Here is a 15,192-nt window from a genome sequence, read left to right on the forward strand (position 1 = left end):
AAGGACAGAAACATCTGCTTTTACAGATTTTGCCTTTGTTTTCAGACATTTGCTCCGTGAGAATTTCCCAATATGCATCACTGAGGCATCGCCATTAACAGAAGTGCAGTAATGGGGGCTGAGAGGATGTAATTAGAGTGGCAGAATATGAATTACTGACTCATAAATCATGTTAGTGGGCAGGCAATAATGCACACTAGTGAGGTGCCAACAAACAATGGCCTAATTACCCGCCAATTACCTGGTTAATAATGCTTTTCTAGGGCCAGTCTGTTGACCTGTCGCTAAGATGATGCTCACCACAATGAATCTGGAGGACAGCCAGTACCCACAGGCCGAGACTGCCTTGAAGAATATAACCAGTCTTCTGAAATCATTGCATTGCTTTACATGACAGAGCAGTTCAACATGATTTCATTTTTTAAAAACCATTACCTTCAAGCCATACAAACCCCTGAAGACTAAAAGTGAGTTAGTAGTGAGTTCATGAGTGTAACGTTTTGCCACAGCTTCATCTAGTGTACAGCTTCAGTGAAGACGACATAGTATGCACCCATTGGATTTCTGTATTTAATTCAAATTTTGAGGCATTTCTACTTTTTTGGAGTATTTGCATTTAATGGGACTTTATACTCAGGGTATACTCCAGTACAGTTCAGAGGTAAGGAATGATCATTTGTCACTTCATTTATTTGGCAGATACAATTATTAGATACATTACAAATACATTTATGATAATATAAAACCTGCTGCATTGCTATACATAAATACATAACAGCTACAAGATTAAAATGCAGCTTACATGTCGATGCATCATCAATAATATCCACTGGTATAAGATAGTGTTATTTAACACTTCTGCTGCACAGTGGGTACTTCAGCTTCAGCTTACTTTCAGTAGATTTAGCTGACAATGCTTCTATACCTTTACTTAAGTAAAACCACAGAACTTTTACTTGTCGTGGTGGAGTCTGACACTGTGATATTGTAGCTACACACATACTGTACACTGGGGGTTGAGTGTGGGGGGCCAGGAGGAGTTGAAGTGTTGACACTATTTGGGGTGAGCCTCCTACTTTCTCCTTCCACTGGTCTGTCTCGTCTTTGTATTGTCATGCTGTCCTTTTTGTGTGCTCGTCTGTTATGGCGAATCTATAATCAAATCTAATTAAAAAAACACAGGGCGGGACTGCTGGGTGCTTTCCATTCTGCTAATTATGCCTCCTCCTGTCCTGGCTCCTCCATCCATCGCCCCATGATCTGGAATTGACTGGAGTCTGTCATCAGGGAAGATGTTTCAATCTCTTAAATGGCGAGAGGAGGCTCCAGTCTGAGAACCACAGGTACAACAGACTTTTTTTTCCCCTCTGACTGGAAGATGATTAATCATTTCATCTGATGGAAGTGTGAAGCAAGTGGCCGCGCTGTTGTGGAAATAACTTCCCTGTAATACTGACAATACTGAATGATTTGTAAAACAAATGGCGACTCTAGAATTATTTATTCATCAAATGGGAATATTACATTTGTAGAATCTGTATCATGAATGAATCATGAATATTTTGTCTACTCCTCCTCCAAAGCCAAAAAGCTTTTCTGTTCTTTGCCTTTTCTTATTTTCCGTTTCGAGTGCCTCTCGGCTGATCCTGGGAAAATACACGGCTCTGAGAGGAGCCGAGATGCGACGTGAGGAGCCACGGTAGGCAAATTGAAAGCACCACGGGAGAGGACGGCTGGAGGAGCTGGGGCCAAGGCACTGCTGGTGGGCGTGCACATATCACTGGAGCTGCTTCCTGGACTCCAGGCAAAACCAACACCTCTTTAACTTTACTATTTTAATCACTACTTCATGCTATGGAGGAGATTTTCCACGTCTCATACAAACCCTTGTCACCTAGCACCCCATGGTGATCTTACCCCTACACTGTCCAGCTGCTGCTTTTACCGATACATGAATCAACCACCCAGAGCTTCATTTCATGTTGTTGTTTAAAATGCAATGCTGGCGTAATATCATGCTTTACGTATGTGGTGTACTGTTTTTCTTTTGACATATGCCACGCAGTTGAATCTGTTTTGGGGTTTAATGTATGCGGGTGAGGAGGCTGGAGAGATCGTTGTCCATTTGGTGTCACAGTTTCTGTTCCTTTGAACCCTATCTGCCCTGCACTCTGCACAAAAACAACTCGCCTGAGTTTAATTCCATAAAAATATGCATGCACTGTGCTATTTTAAAATTTCATCAACCTATTTCCTCCCATGTTTCCTCAGTTTAAGCACCGCCAATCGCGTCCCCGCCGCCTTCTCCCTGCCAATGACTGACCAGCCCGTGCAGGCCTAATCCCGCCCCTCGGCCGTTCCCTGTGGCCAGAGGAAAAACTGCCTGCTTATTAATTCGTTTTTTAATTGAATTTCTCCCACAATTTCTCTGCTTAGTTAATCCCTGCACTGGCCTGTGGGCAGATGATTGGCGTGTAATTACCGGCTGCTGGCATGTGTGCTTTCTCTGGGCTTCTCTTCTCATTCTGCTCACCGCTAAAGCAGCGAGGTCTTTTTGTTGATCTATCTCTCCTCTCTGCTCCGTGCCTCTTTCTCTCCACCCGTCTGCTTCCTATCTTCTCCCTCCTATCTCCTCCCCGTTCCTGGCACTCCAGCTCCCTCTCTTCTCCCTGCTCACTCTATCCATATATCTGAGGAAACATCACTTCCCAGAGGGAATTTAAAGAGTGGGAGTTGTGCAGAGAAGAAAAAAAAGAAAAAGAAACGCTGTCTATTTTCTTTTTAGGATCAAGAGAAAAGGAATGGGGCCCTTTTTCCATTTTGTAATCATTTTCTGTGCTGGTCTATCGAGCATGGCATCAGTCTGAGCAGGGGCCAAGTTAAGCTTCTCCATTCTTTGAGGACACATGTTAATAAAACAGCCGGCAGATAACAGTAATTACCTCTCAGTGGCTTCTGCTCCACGCTGGGGACACGCTGTGTGAGAGAGGTCTGCCTCTTCTTCAGCCTGTACGTCCAAAAGATTAATTCTGTTTTTAATTAGAGCACACCCTGAGTGATACACCAAATGTAGAGTTCCCACCACCCTCCTCGTTCCTTTCCTCCTCTGCTTCCCTGCCTCTCTGTCATCGCCGTATTAGCATAAGTAATTAGAGATTCCTATTTGCCGGCATGGTCTCGCAGTTTAAATTGAACGTGTTGATCTCTTTTGATTCTTCTGTAGTTTGAGGCTGCCTGTCTTGTACAATTAAGATAACGTGCAGGGAGGGTGGTTGATGGTGGGGGGTTTGGAAGCCTGCAACCCCGCTCTTAAAGCGTTATCTCTATTTTCTTGTAAACTCTCCAGAGCTCTGTGGAGATTTAAGAGGTGAGGAGTGGAGCTTATGCACGCTGAAGCTTGAGGGCCAGCCGCCTCACTGCAAGATGAATGTTCCGGAGCCGCCAGGCTTGTGTCATTTCATTGATTCACTTCAGACCGAATTTACAAGCGGGAAAAAAGAGAGATCCGCGCTGACTTCATCTGAAAAATGACGTGTCTTTGAATGAAAGCAGATGTGCAGACATCAGCTCATTGTGTAAAACTAGTATTTGAATCCCAGTCCAACAGCATTATCATCATTTCGTGGTTAGTGCCCTATTGTAACTGCCAGGATTCAGCCCCCTTAAGTCTTTCATTAGAGCACACCCACTTTACCCACACATGTAGGTGATAAAGGATTCATGAATTATGAAATGAAATGAAATGCTAATTCAGAATGAGGATCATTGAGGCCACTTACTGCCGGGGACACTTAATGTAGCTGCCTCTCGTGCATCTGTGACACTAGACTGGGGATTAAAGCAATAGTTTGACATTTTAGGAAATACTCTTATTCCATTTCTTGAGATCAATATTACTCTCGTGTCTGTGCGGAAAATGTAAAGCTGTGGCCAGCAGCCACTTAGCTTAGCATAAAGCATAGCATGAAGGTTACAAAGAGAGAAACAGCTAGGCTGGCTCTGTGTGATGGCAACAAAATCAACACATGTGGAAACAGAAGGGATACAATGTGGAAACTAGTGAGCTTTGCAGGTTCTGGAAGGCTGATTTTGTTACCTTTGCAACAAAATGTTCGCATCCATTGCCCTGGGGAGTCTGTACCTCTGCCCTGAATGGAGCTGTTTTATCTCTTGTTTCACTTAACAGAAGAGTTACTCTAAAAAGGGACCAATGCATCGTTGCTGTTTCAGACCTTCATTATGAGCAGGTAGAGGTGACAGGAAACAACAGCTAATACAGAAATATCAGGTGTGCATTCTCACTGCTCATTAGCACCAGTTAGTCTGATGATGTCACAGGTTTAAGCTGATTGCAAGATTGAATATCGACACATGTCAACACCCACTGTTGACGTGTGTCAATATTGTACATCCAGAGTCAGCGTGTTTTACATTTCGTGCTTCAATAATAATGATTATAATACAAGAACTAGTTAGCAAGGCAGAACAGGCTATAAGAGGAGAAATAAGCACAAAACACAATCACAAGTCAGCTCTATGGCCAGAACAATCACTATACAAGACCCAACGAAGACAAATCTGGAAAAATAAATCAAAAAAGAGGAACAAAAGGTATGATGGGCTCAACTCATGACCCTACAAACCCTCCACCCACAAACGAGATTCCAGACATTGACATCATCTCGCCATCTGAGGCTAAAGCTGTCTTTGGCACTCACTGTCGAAGTGCCAACCGAACCTCATGGACTCCAAAAGCTGGCAAGGTGTAACACTCTGGTCGATCCCCAGCAAACTCTTCTGCAGAGATTGATGATGCTCTGGATGAAAAACCCAAGACTGACTGGATCATACATCAAACAACATCTGGCTGTTCTTAGGGAATCCAGCGGATCCTCTTCCCTTCTATCTGATGACCTGGCTTTCCTTTCATCCAACCACAGCCACCTTCAGCAAAAGTCAGATAGACTGAGCATGTATGCCACACAGACAGGTCTCCATATACACATTAAGAAAACCCAAAAAGCCTCAAATATGTCTCTGACATTATTTCTTCTCATTTTCCAGTTTCTGAACATTTCGGTTTCAGGCTTCCTTTTTTGAAAACGGGGATGTGGTTCACTCGCTGTAATGCACAGATGTCTGTTCTTGTGTGACATCTGCTCAGAATTTCTCCTACGAACAACTGGATCAGTGCTGCCAAGCCAGCACAGCAGTGATCAGCTTTAGCACAATGTCTGCTGTCCGATGACTTTGCACTACGAACAATTGGTGCTTTAAGAGATCAAAAGGTACAGGATCAATGCAGTGACCCTTTCCTCCACACATTGGTCCCTGTGGCGGCGTTAGAGGCTGCGTCTCCATCTCTCATCTGCTATGACTCTACTTAGCATGAATTATGTTGTCATGACTAGAACAGCAGGACTCATCACTGGGAGATTACTTTGCGTTTCATGCAGATGGGTCTCTTGCAGGAATGTGTGAGAGGGATGCTTATTAAATCTGCCTGAATGGGCAAGCAGGAAGGCAGAATAAGACACTTTTTTGAATGGCTGTTCTGACAACATCATTTGCATTCTGTAATTAACTGTCTCTGTTAACCCTCTCTCCCCCCGCCTCCGAAAAGAAAATGCACACACACACACACACACACACACACACACACTGAACTGGGGTCACTGGTAAACATTTCTCCTCATGTGAATTAGCTCCGTGTTGCTGTGGTGACAGGTCTTTATCACAGCCGACACAGTGAGTGAGGAGGCAGCACATCTGACGTCTGACAGAGGTGGGTTTAGTTTGCATGAGTGAGACGGCGAGAGGAAGACAAACACTGAGAGCAAATAAAGACTTCAGAAAATATATTTCAATCTGTCTTGGAGGCTCCTGACTTCAGAGATAAATCCAGTTTATTCCAGTGTATTGCAACTTCCGGTTCACAGTTTGGGCCACCTCAGGAAGTCAACTATGGCACTGAGGCAACCTCGTTCAAAAGAAGTCCAAGGGGGGCGAGAAACCCTCTTTCGAAGGAAAAAACTCCTGCGAATGCAACATGTAACAGGTTACAGCTTGATTTTTAACTCTTACTTGCTATTGCTGTGGATGCAAACAGTTTTCCTGTGCAATGAGGGATTATGACTTACATAATGGGTACACTTTCAGTTTCATTTCCAACTGCAGTGGTTTAGATCATGTGGATGAACTGTTACTCTGCTTACAACCTGTCTAATGACCTGACTCCATTTCTCGACCTGTCAGATTTCACAAACTCAACGATTATTTTGGTGAGTACGGCGTTAGCATAATTGATGCAAATGATTGACAGAACTACAAAATGAAGATCAAACTTGTGATCAATGAGATTTATGCCTCAGTGACAGAGCTGATTATACTACTGTTTGCACTGGCTCTGATATGGCCGCCTCCTCCTCCCGTCGTAATGAGGGCAGCCTCGAGAGATCATTATGACTTGCAAGATGAGGGTCACATGGCTGAGGGAGGCAGCCAAAATAGCACTGCTATAATGGCCACCTGACCACAAGTGGCTGTGGGAGCTAATATTACGTGTTATTAACAGTGCTTGGCTCACCACTGGCTGTGTATTTCATGAAAACATTTCAAATGGTACTGTGTGCCATGACTGAAAAAGGGAAAAAAAAAAAGATTTTTACTAAATTAACATTTAAGTGGTGTTAGGTGTTCTCTGCTATTATGTTGCTAATGCTATTATGACATTTCTTTGTCCAGTCTTTTGTTGGGCAGCTCACACATAGAAACTATAACTCATACAGAAATTCTTAGGTTTCAAATTTAGGCTGAATAAGTCGACGGGATCATTTTTGAAAATGTGATGAAAAAGAAGTCATAGTATATTTGCACTGTCCTGAAGGGTATACTGTAACATGCTATTCTGACTGCAGTTTGGTTAGCTACCAGTGTTTACTCAGCCTCAGTTTGTTTCTCTCATAATCATTGCTTTTAGAAGAGGCTTGCTAATCATTCCACTTAAAGCTGCAGTGTGGGACTTTTGCATATGTTCGTTATATTGAAGCTGTTGCCAAACGAGTTGACACAATGCTGATTAACCATCAGCACCAGGTAAATCTCTCTGTGTTTTGCAGTATGCTGCAGTTTTGATATCTGTTGTCCGTGGTAACATTCCCATGCTGGTGTTACCGTAGTGATGCGTTTTACGTCAGCCAGCATTGATTGGTTTTGGGGGGGGCAACCAACAGAGCTGGCTACAGCAAACAGAAGTATGGTGGAGCCTGAGCATGTTGACAGTGTTTCTGTAATTACTGTCACGGCCAGCAGGGGGAGACAAAGGTTCCATACTGCAAGTTTGATTCACAGAGAAGAAGCAGCAGGCTGATTAACAAACCTTATAGTAATTTCTTCCTATGCAAGAGAGTTTTCTAACTTTCAAAGCCAGATATGTGTTCGCTTCACTGATACCTTTTCACAGTCCAGCTTTGTAATATGTGTTGTCCACCTGGCCGGAAGGCAACCAGAAACACATCAGTGCCTGCATTGCATCTGTGTGTCTTGTGACCATCACCTTGCAGGCTGTAGCACTCCTTTGAGAGTCTCCCCAGTAGTGAGAGATGTGATGTGGAAGGATTTTACAGATCTGTTTTTGGAAAGGAACTCTCAAATTTAGAAATCAACATGCACGATGAAACTTTACTGGTCTGACTCAAAATGACCAAATGATCTCATCAGTGAACCCGTGGCATTTGAACAACTGAATGAGTCTGATGTCGCATGAAACGCACACTGATTCAGATAAATGTATTAAATAAATGCTGTATTTTGATCACTACATTTACAAGACATTTGGAGATGTGCTGATTCAACAATAGGTGATTCCAGTGAGAAGCCATGATCAAAATCTTCACCTAACCTTAATGAAATAAACATAATTACCACTGGTTTCATTGATATCCCCAGAAATGCACAACCAATAAATATGACTTGAAAAAATCAATACAAATGGAAGTATTTATTTTTGCAAATGAACTCATTTGAACTGATGCTGATGCAAATGTTCACGTTGTAATTCCAGTGGTTGTTATCTGGGCAGCGGTTTTAGGACGAACAATTAGTAAATCTGTCTTTATACAGCACATTTCATCATCTGTATGCAGCAGTCGGTTCTGTAGTTATGGCACAGACAGTCTGCATACACTCTGAATTCTGATCTGACTGGCATTCAGTCATTCAGTATAATTTTGTGGAAGTGGTTGGCACCAGTGAAAGCCTCCAGCAGACCCTCGTCCACAGCTGTCAGCTCGGAGGTGCTGCAGCAGCCGAGCTGCAGACTTCGCTCTGGTGTTACTGCAGACACACAGTGCAAACTCTTCTCTACACGCACAATGCAAACACCCGCTGTACGAACTATCACAGATACCAGGGAAAGACTTTAAAACCATATGATTCTCAACTATGAAGCTTTGATAACCACAACAACAACAACTACAATAAGAATATTTGTGGGAGTGATTTTGTTGGACTTTTCAATGTGTTAATTTTGAAAATGTTAAGTACAATTTGAGTTGTTATGTTGTTATGGAATTAAAAATTAAAATTAAAAGGGAAAATGGCTTTGGATAATCAGGCCATGATTAAATGAAGTTGTTATTGGAAAAGGAAACTGATGACAATTTGAACAGTGAAATTTAAAATCCCCCTGATTCAATTTTACCATAAAACAAAAACAAATCAAGATTAAGCTAAATAATGCACCAGAATATAAACAATACATGGAACTGTATCATCCTGTATCATGTCTTCATGTTACTGTTTTATTAAAAAACAATAAATGAGAGTGGTATTGACGGGAAAGGATTCTGTGCATTTCACTGTGTCTCTGTGTTGTCTTCAGACAGGAAGCAGCAGCAGATGTTTCTCTGTAAAAAAGCTGAAACTGAAAAAGCTGTCAAAGGAGGACAGTCAGCGTCTGCCTCTACAGCTCATCACAGCAGAAGGAAGTCATTATGATCTTTCTCATTTTCACAACAAAGAGTTTAATACCTACATGTGATGAAAATACAGGTATTTAAAAGAAGCAACCCTAAAAAAGAACGATACAGACTGAAGAAAAAGGGATGGCAGGATGAACATGAACAGGATCGTTGTAGCCTAATAATCAACCCTCTGGTGCATGTGTTTGTTCTTTTGATTTTATCATGATGTCAAGCAAAGAGGCACTGAGTTTGAAGGCAGGCCTGAAATACATCCACATGTACACTTCCAATTAGCCTATCAGAAGCTTCTAAAGTCATGACATCATATGCTAAATATTTCCAAGCTCTTTAAAGGCTCAGTCAACTTCTGACCCACTGAATTTATGATTCAGTGAATTCTAAATTAAATCATCTGTTGTTTGCTGTGTTGCTTGGAAACATTTTGACAAAGTGTCAGCTCTTGTCACCTCTGATGGAAAAACCTCAGTGTTTCCTCTGCTGTCATTTAACCCACGGCGGCTGAACTCACTTGAATCTCTCTCTGGGTTTTTCCTCTTCCTGGCTGTTCAATAGCAGCGCAGCAGTCTGGAGTCCTATTTAAAAAAGCTGTATGTTGAAGGCGTGTGTGTTTGTGTGTGTGGTCTGGCAGTGTGTACTACCCTGTCGATCGATCAGCACTGGTCAGAGAGCTTAACAGCAGCAGCAGGTTGGGGTGCAAATGAAAACTGGGCCAGTGGGCCATTAAACAGCGTCCAGAGGAGTGTCTCCATGTAATGGCTATTGAACAGGCTGCTCCAAACGAGAGGTAATCAAAGCCGAGTGTAATTACACACTCCTCCGTGCTTTTCCAAAGCCAGGCCATTGTGCCTTGAGCTCTCCACATCTAATGACACAGGTAAAGGATCAAGCGGAGCTGAGGATGAAAAGTGGCAGAGCAGGGATGCAATTATGTACCAATTGCAAGGTGGTGTTCGCAATTTAGCCTCATGACAAGGGCAATAATGATAAGTGCAAAAAAGAAAAAGAAAAATACCAGTAAGACTTGAGGAAGAGCACACACAACATGAACCGGTACAGGTGATCTGCATTTTAACACTGCGGGCCTGTTGCTGCTGGGTAGAGGTGATGATGAGGAATTCTTTCTGTCATCACTGATTTTCCATCTATGGGCAGCCGTTCAGTGAACGATCACCGTTATATATCTAACGCACATACAGTACGTTTCTGTGCTGTGTTGCATTTGGCCGATCTTTATACAGACAGAAGGAGGAGAAAGAACAAAAAAAAAAACCTTTTGACAGTTCTTGATTCTCAGGCCGCTAAATCTCATTCAAGCACATTCAAATGTTTTATAGACTAATTAATGCTAATTAATTCATTAAACTGCCAATTAATTGTCTGACCTCCATGTTCTGGTTTAACTTGATGTTTTGTGCACAACTTTTGTATCTCTTAAGGTGCTTTTTCTTTCAGTTTTATATATCCTTAAATAACATTTACTACACAGCTGCTTTGCTACTGGCTCAGTTATTCAGTGACACTTACACATACAGTCAATATAATTCAATGGACACAATCACATTCTTTTTTTTAAAAAAAGGTATACATTGGTATATGTTTTCAATTTGTCAAGGTCAGAAAAAATGAAAGAGGATTCAGACACAAACACTCTCTCTAAATTCCACAGATATGCTGCTGATGAAATACAGCACCCATGCAGATATATATGTAGACCAGGTGGCAACCAACATGGCTGAAAGCTTCAAGGACCCTGAAAGGTTTGCAAGTTTCAGTAAATCACTTTTAGCATGTGCTTTCTCTCTGCTGCCTTACTGTGATAGGGAGGACTCATTTAAGTGTCATTTCAGTCTAAGAGGCTGCACTGTGGTATCTTGAGCTAAATGCTATCATCAGCATGCTAAAATGCTCACAATGGCAGTGTTAAAAGATGTTAAAGATTTCAACAACTTTTTTATCAACCTGGATAAATTTTTTTTTAATTGCATCTGGGCTGCTTTTGAAATCAGTCTGTCATGTCATGTTTCTAATAGATGTTTACTCAGTGGAACCGTTCTGGTGCTTTGAAAAAGTTATAAAATTCGACCTTTAAAAACAAAATGCTTATAGACCAGGGCCCTCTACGAGCACTGCATTAGTACACATGACTGATCAATGGTTAACACATATGGATGAGAGGAAACTAGTTGGGGCTGTGCTCTTGGATTTTACTGCAGCTTTTGATGTTATTGACCACAGGATTTTAGTTTCTGAAATGTTTTTGTTTTTCACCTTTCGCTCTCCTCTGGATGAAGAGTTACCTCTAAGGCACAACACAGCAGGTTTCAATAGAAGCTTCTCTTCTTCTCTCACTAAAACCATATTATTGGGTGTTAAATTAGACAACTCATTGTCTTGGTCTGACTATTCCGACTACACTGTCTCCAACATGGGAAAGGGCATTGCTATTTCACGGAAATGTCCCTGTTATGTTCCCTCTTCTGCTATTATTGATGTTGTTAGGTCACTTGTTCTGTCACACCTGGAGTACTGATCAGCCATGTGGTCAAGGGCAGCAGAAAAATCTCTTAAATAGTCCTTCTACAGGTTGTATTTTCTGTATAGAGGTTCTGCAGCCTGGAACTTGCTCCTTATCAACCTCAAACTGGTGTAAAATCGAGTTTCCTTCAAGAAGCAGCTTCAAACATAGATTGAGTAATCTATCGTACATGTTATTGGTGTAATAGCTGTGTTGGTACCTTTGTTACCTGTATGTTGTAGACAGTTCTGGTTTTGAGTCTATGATGGGCTGCTGTTGCAGGTTGTGTTATGTGTAGAATGATCTCATATTATTTCTGATCTTTATGTTCTGCTTTTACTCCATTTTTTGGTCTTATTGACAGAGTGCAATTTTGAGTTGTATTTTTTGCTGTTGTGTGAATGAGGACCTCCGGAGGACTAGTGATCATTTGAGAAAACTAATGAATTCCAGTTAAGAATAGGTTAAAAAGGAGCTCTATCCCCAGTTTCCTTTTCTACATTTATCCTTTTCATGGTCACAAGGGCTGAAGCTATCCTGGCACTGGCTGGGCATGTTCGGCCAATCACAGGTCTAACGGACATAATTGGACACGTTCACAACTACAGTTAACACAGAGTTTCCATTTCACCTAGAGAGACAGTCTTTGAGGTGTGGGAGGAAACCCGAGCACCCAATGGAGGAGAGGAAGAACATGTCACTGTATTCAGAACAGATCCTCTGCTGCCCGTATGCTTCCTTTACCAGCATTTCCTGTTCCAGCCATCAGTGGCGTGCCAAGACTTCTTCGACAGGGGTGGCCCAAGTGGGGCACTGGTACTGTGCAGGTGTGCAGGAAGTATGCACACACCCACACACACACACAAACACACACACACACACACACACACACACACACACACACACACACACACATTGGAATAGCATTAATTTTCCACTTCTCATGTCCAATCACTACCATGACAGTATTGTGCACTTTCTTACATTCCTGTTTCTTTTTTCATTGGCTGACACTTTTATCCAAAGCGACTTACAGTACGTGCCTTTAAAAGTTTTAAAAGAGGAGCAGTTTCACCAATCACAACACAGCAGAGCGCCGCTGTGTTCTTGCTTGTTTGCAGTCCTCTCAGGTGTCTTTGTCCTCATGCATTAATAACTGCCTCTGGCGAAAGCTGATTGCTGTTAAAGTGTCGGTAGAGATGATTGACAGCTGTTTTGCTCCTGACATTTACAAGCTGTTGAGGAAGATGCCCTGTCACCGGGTACTGAGCTTCGTGCAGTTTGATTTAAGAAGGAAATTGGAAATCTAGTGGGAAAAGCATCCTTTCATGCCAGTCCTCTAAGAATTATGTTTTACAGCGGGCGATTCCACATTCGTGATTTATGTTCAGTGGCATGCTGAGTACCAATGTAGAAATCAATGTGATGTTCATTGAGCACAGCACAGATAAGGGGGGGTGAGTGAAAGTGTTCAGCGCTGACATCCTGGTTTTTTTTTTTTTATTTAACCATGACCACAATAATCAAAATCCTTAATGAAATGGTTTCATTCACCTAACCCTATCAACACATCAGCTGACATATCAGCAACTCATTTCATTGGAAGGTTTTAAAATGACCTTTTCTCTTGGAATAAAATGCTCATCAAACAGTTTGTAAGTAATATAATATATTATTAGTAATGACAGACATGATAGAGACAATAAATACATAAAGTTTGGCAGCTTTGAGCAGTTGCTATAAAGCTATATGGTCAGTTGCCAGTTTATTAGGTACGCCTTGCTGACACAAATACAGCTCTGCAAAAGTCCACCCTTCATGAATGATAGAATATTCTGCTTTGTTGAAAATGTTTTAGAGAGGTGGTCGGTTTGAAGGGTGTAGTCTGTGGTGCTGTTGAACTGACAGGTGCTTCGTCTGGCTCATGTCTCCAGTTATTCCTTTTGTCTTGTGTTTTTTTCCTTTGCGCTCTCCTGTCTTCTCTGTGGATGGGAACGTCTCAAGTCTCTTATTTGATATTTCCTCCCTCCTTGCTTGAAGTGGAGGTTGTTCTGATCAGCCATTTGAAGGCCATCTCAAAGCTCTTATTTCTGCCATGAGCAGCAAAGATCGAGGAGCAGAGCCATCAGCAAGGATACACAAGTTCTTACCGGTTGACATGCTCCCTAGTTGGATGTCAGTTACTGATTGGACTATGCAGCTGAGTGGACTGACCTGATACATCTCAACATCACTGGAGTTTCCTACCAGACTGAAGACAGATTGCATATTAAACTAAAGATTATCACTCCCGAGTTATAGATTTCATTTGTTTTCTGATTCACCACCTAGTTACAATAACAAATAACAAAAAAACCACAAACAACATTTATGAGAAAGAGATTTCTTTTCATGATCTGTTATCCCCTTCAACTTATATTAAAGATACACTCAACACTTAACAGCTTATCTAATTTTTATTCTCATTTCCATTCAGTCACATGTGAGGCTGATCATTCCTGAGCGGGTTTGACATGGGTACATAATTTCAATTTTCCCTGAAACATTTAACTTAATGGATGATTTCCAGACTTCAAAAGACACCATAATCATAATCATATTCTGGGTTATTAAATAATGAATTCACAAACAGAATATCAATAAATACAGCTTCAAACAATGAATAAATAATGTAGAGTTAATGCATTCTGCCAGCAGACATGGTTCCTGTGCCTCTGAGCAGGACACAGTATAAACACAGAATGCAGGTTGTTCTTCATGTGCAGGTGTTTGTTAAGCAGGTAACAGACTACAGGGAGGAAACACTGCTGCTCTGCAAAGTGCTTCCAAAGGCAAATGGACTGGACAACACATTTCTCCACTTCTAAGTGACTGGTGGGAAGTCTCAGGTATTTATCCTCCTCTTATCTAGACCCGCCCAGCCATCATGTGAGTCGTTAGGGTCACATGACTCATGGTGTTAATGGGTAAATGTGCGTCAGTGGGTGAGTCCCGATGTGAATGGGTGGGTCGTTTACATCATCCAATTTGACATGGATGGCTTTTTTCACTCCTCTTTCAAGCCATCTGTCTTCCTTGGCCAAAATATGGACATTATTGTCCTCAAATGACTGTCCCTTGTCCTGCAGATGTAGGTGAACGGCTGAGTCTTGACCTGAGGTGTTGGCTCTCCTGTGCTGTGCCGTGCGTTTGTGAAGCAGTTGTTTTTCTTCCCCATTATTCAAGTCATTCCTGTTATTATTATTCATGCATTCCTTGCTGTGTTGCACTGCATACACCACATTGCTCTGTTTGTGCCTAGGTGTTTTGTCCTTTGGGTGGAAGAGCCTCTGCCTCAGGGTGTTTTTTTGGCTCAGTGTGCGAGACTGTTTCCTTTTCCATCCTCCCAAGTGAACTCTATGTTGCTGTCCACTGCATTGATGTGATCTGTGAAAGCTTCCACTTCCTGTGTGCCAATTTGGAGCCAGGTGTCAAAATGCTGCTCTGGCACTGATAACTGTGTGTCTTTACAAGTATTAGCACATGTGTGCTGACACACATTCATCAAAAGTCTATTTTAGAGCTGTTGAAGCTGACCGGCAGCTTCTTCAGCTGTGATCAGCTCCCCCAGTCATCACAAACAGACGTCTTTTACAGTTTTCTTATGCTATTTCATCACTAAATTCACTTCTGCTTATTTTCCAGGTGATAAAT

The sequence above is a fragment of the Chelmon rostratus genome, chromosome 8, assembly GCF_017976325.1.
Source record: "Chelmon rostratus isolate fCheRos1 chromosome 8, fCheRos1.pri, whole genome shotgun sequence".
NCBI classification, from domain to species: Eukaryota; Metazoa; Chordata; class Actinopteri; order Chaetodontiformes; family Chaetodontidae; genus Chelmon; species Chelmon rostratus.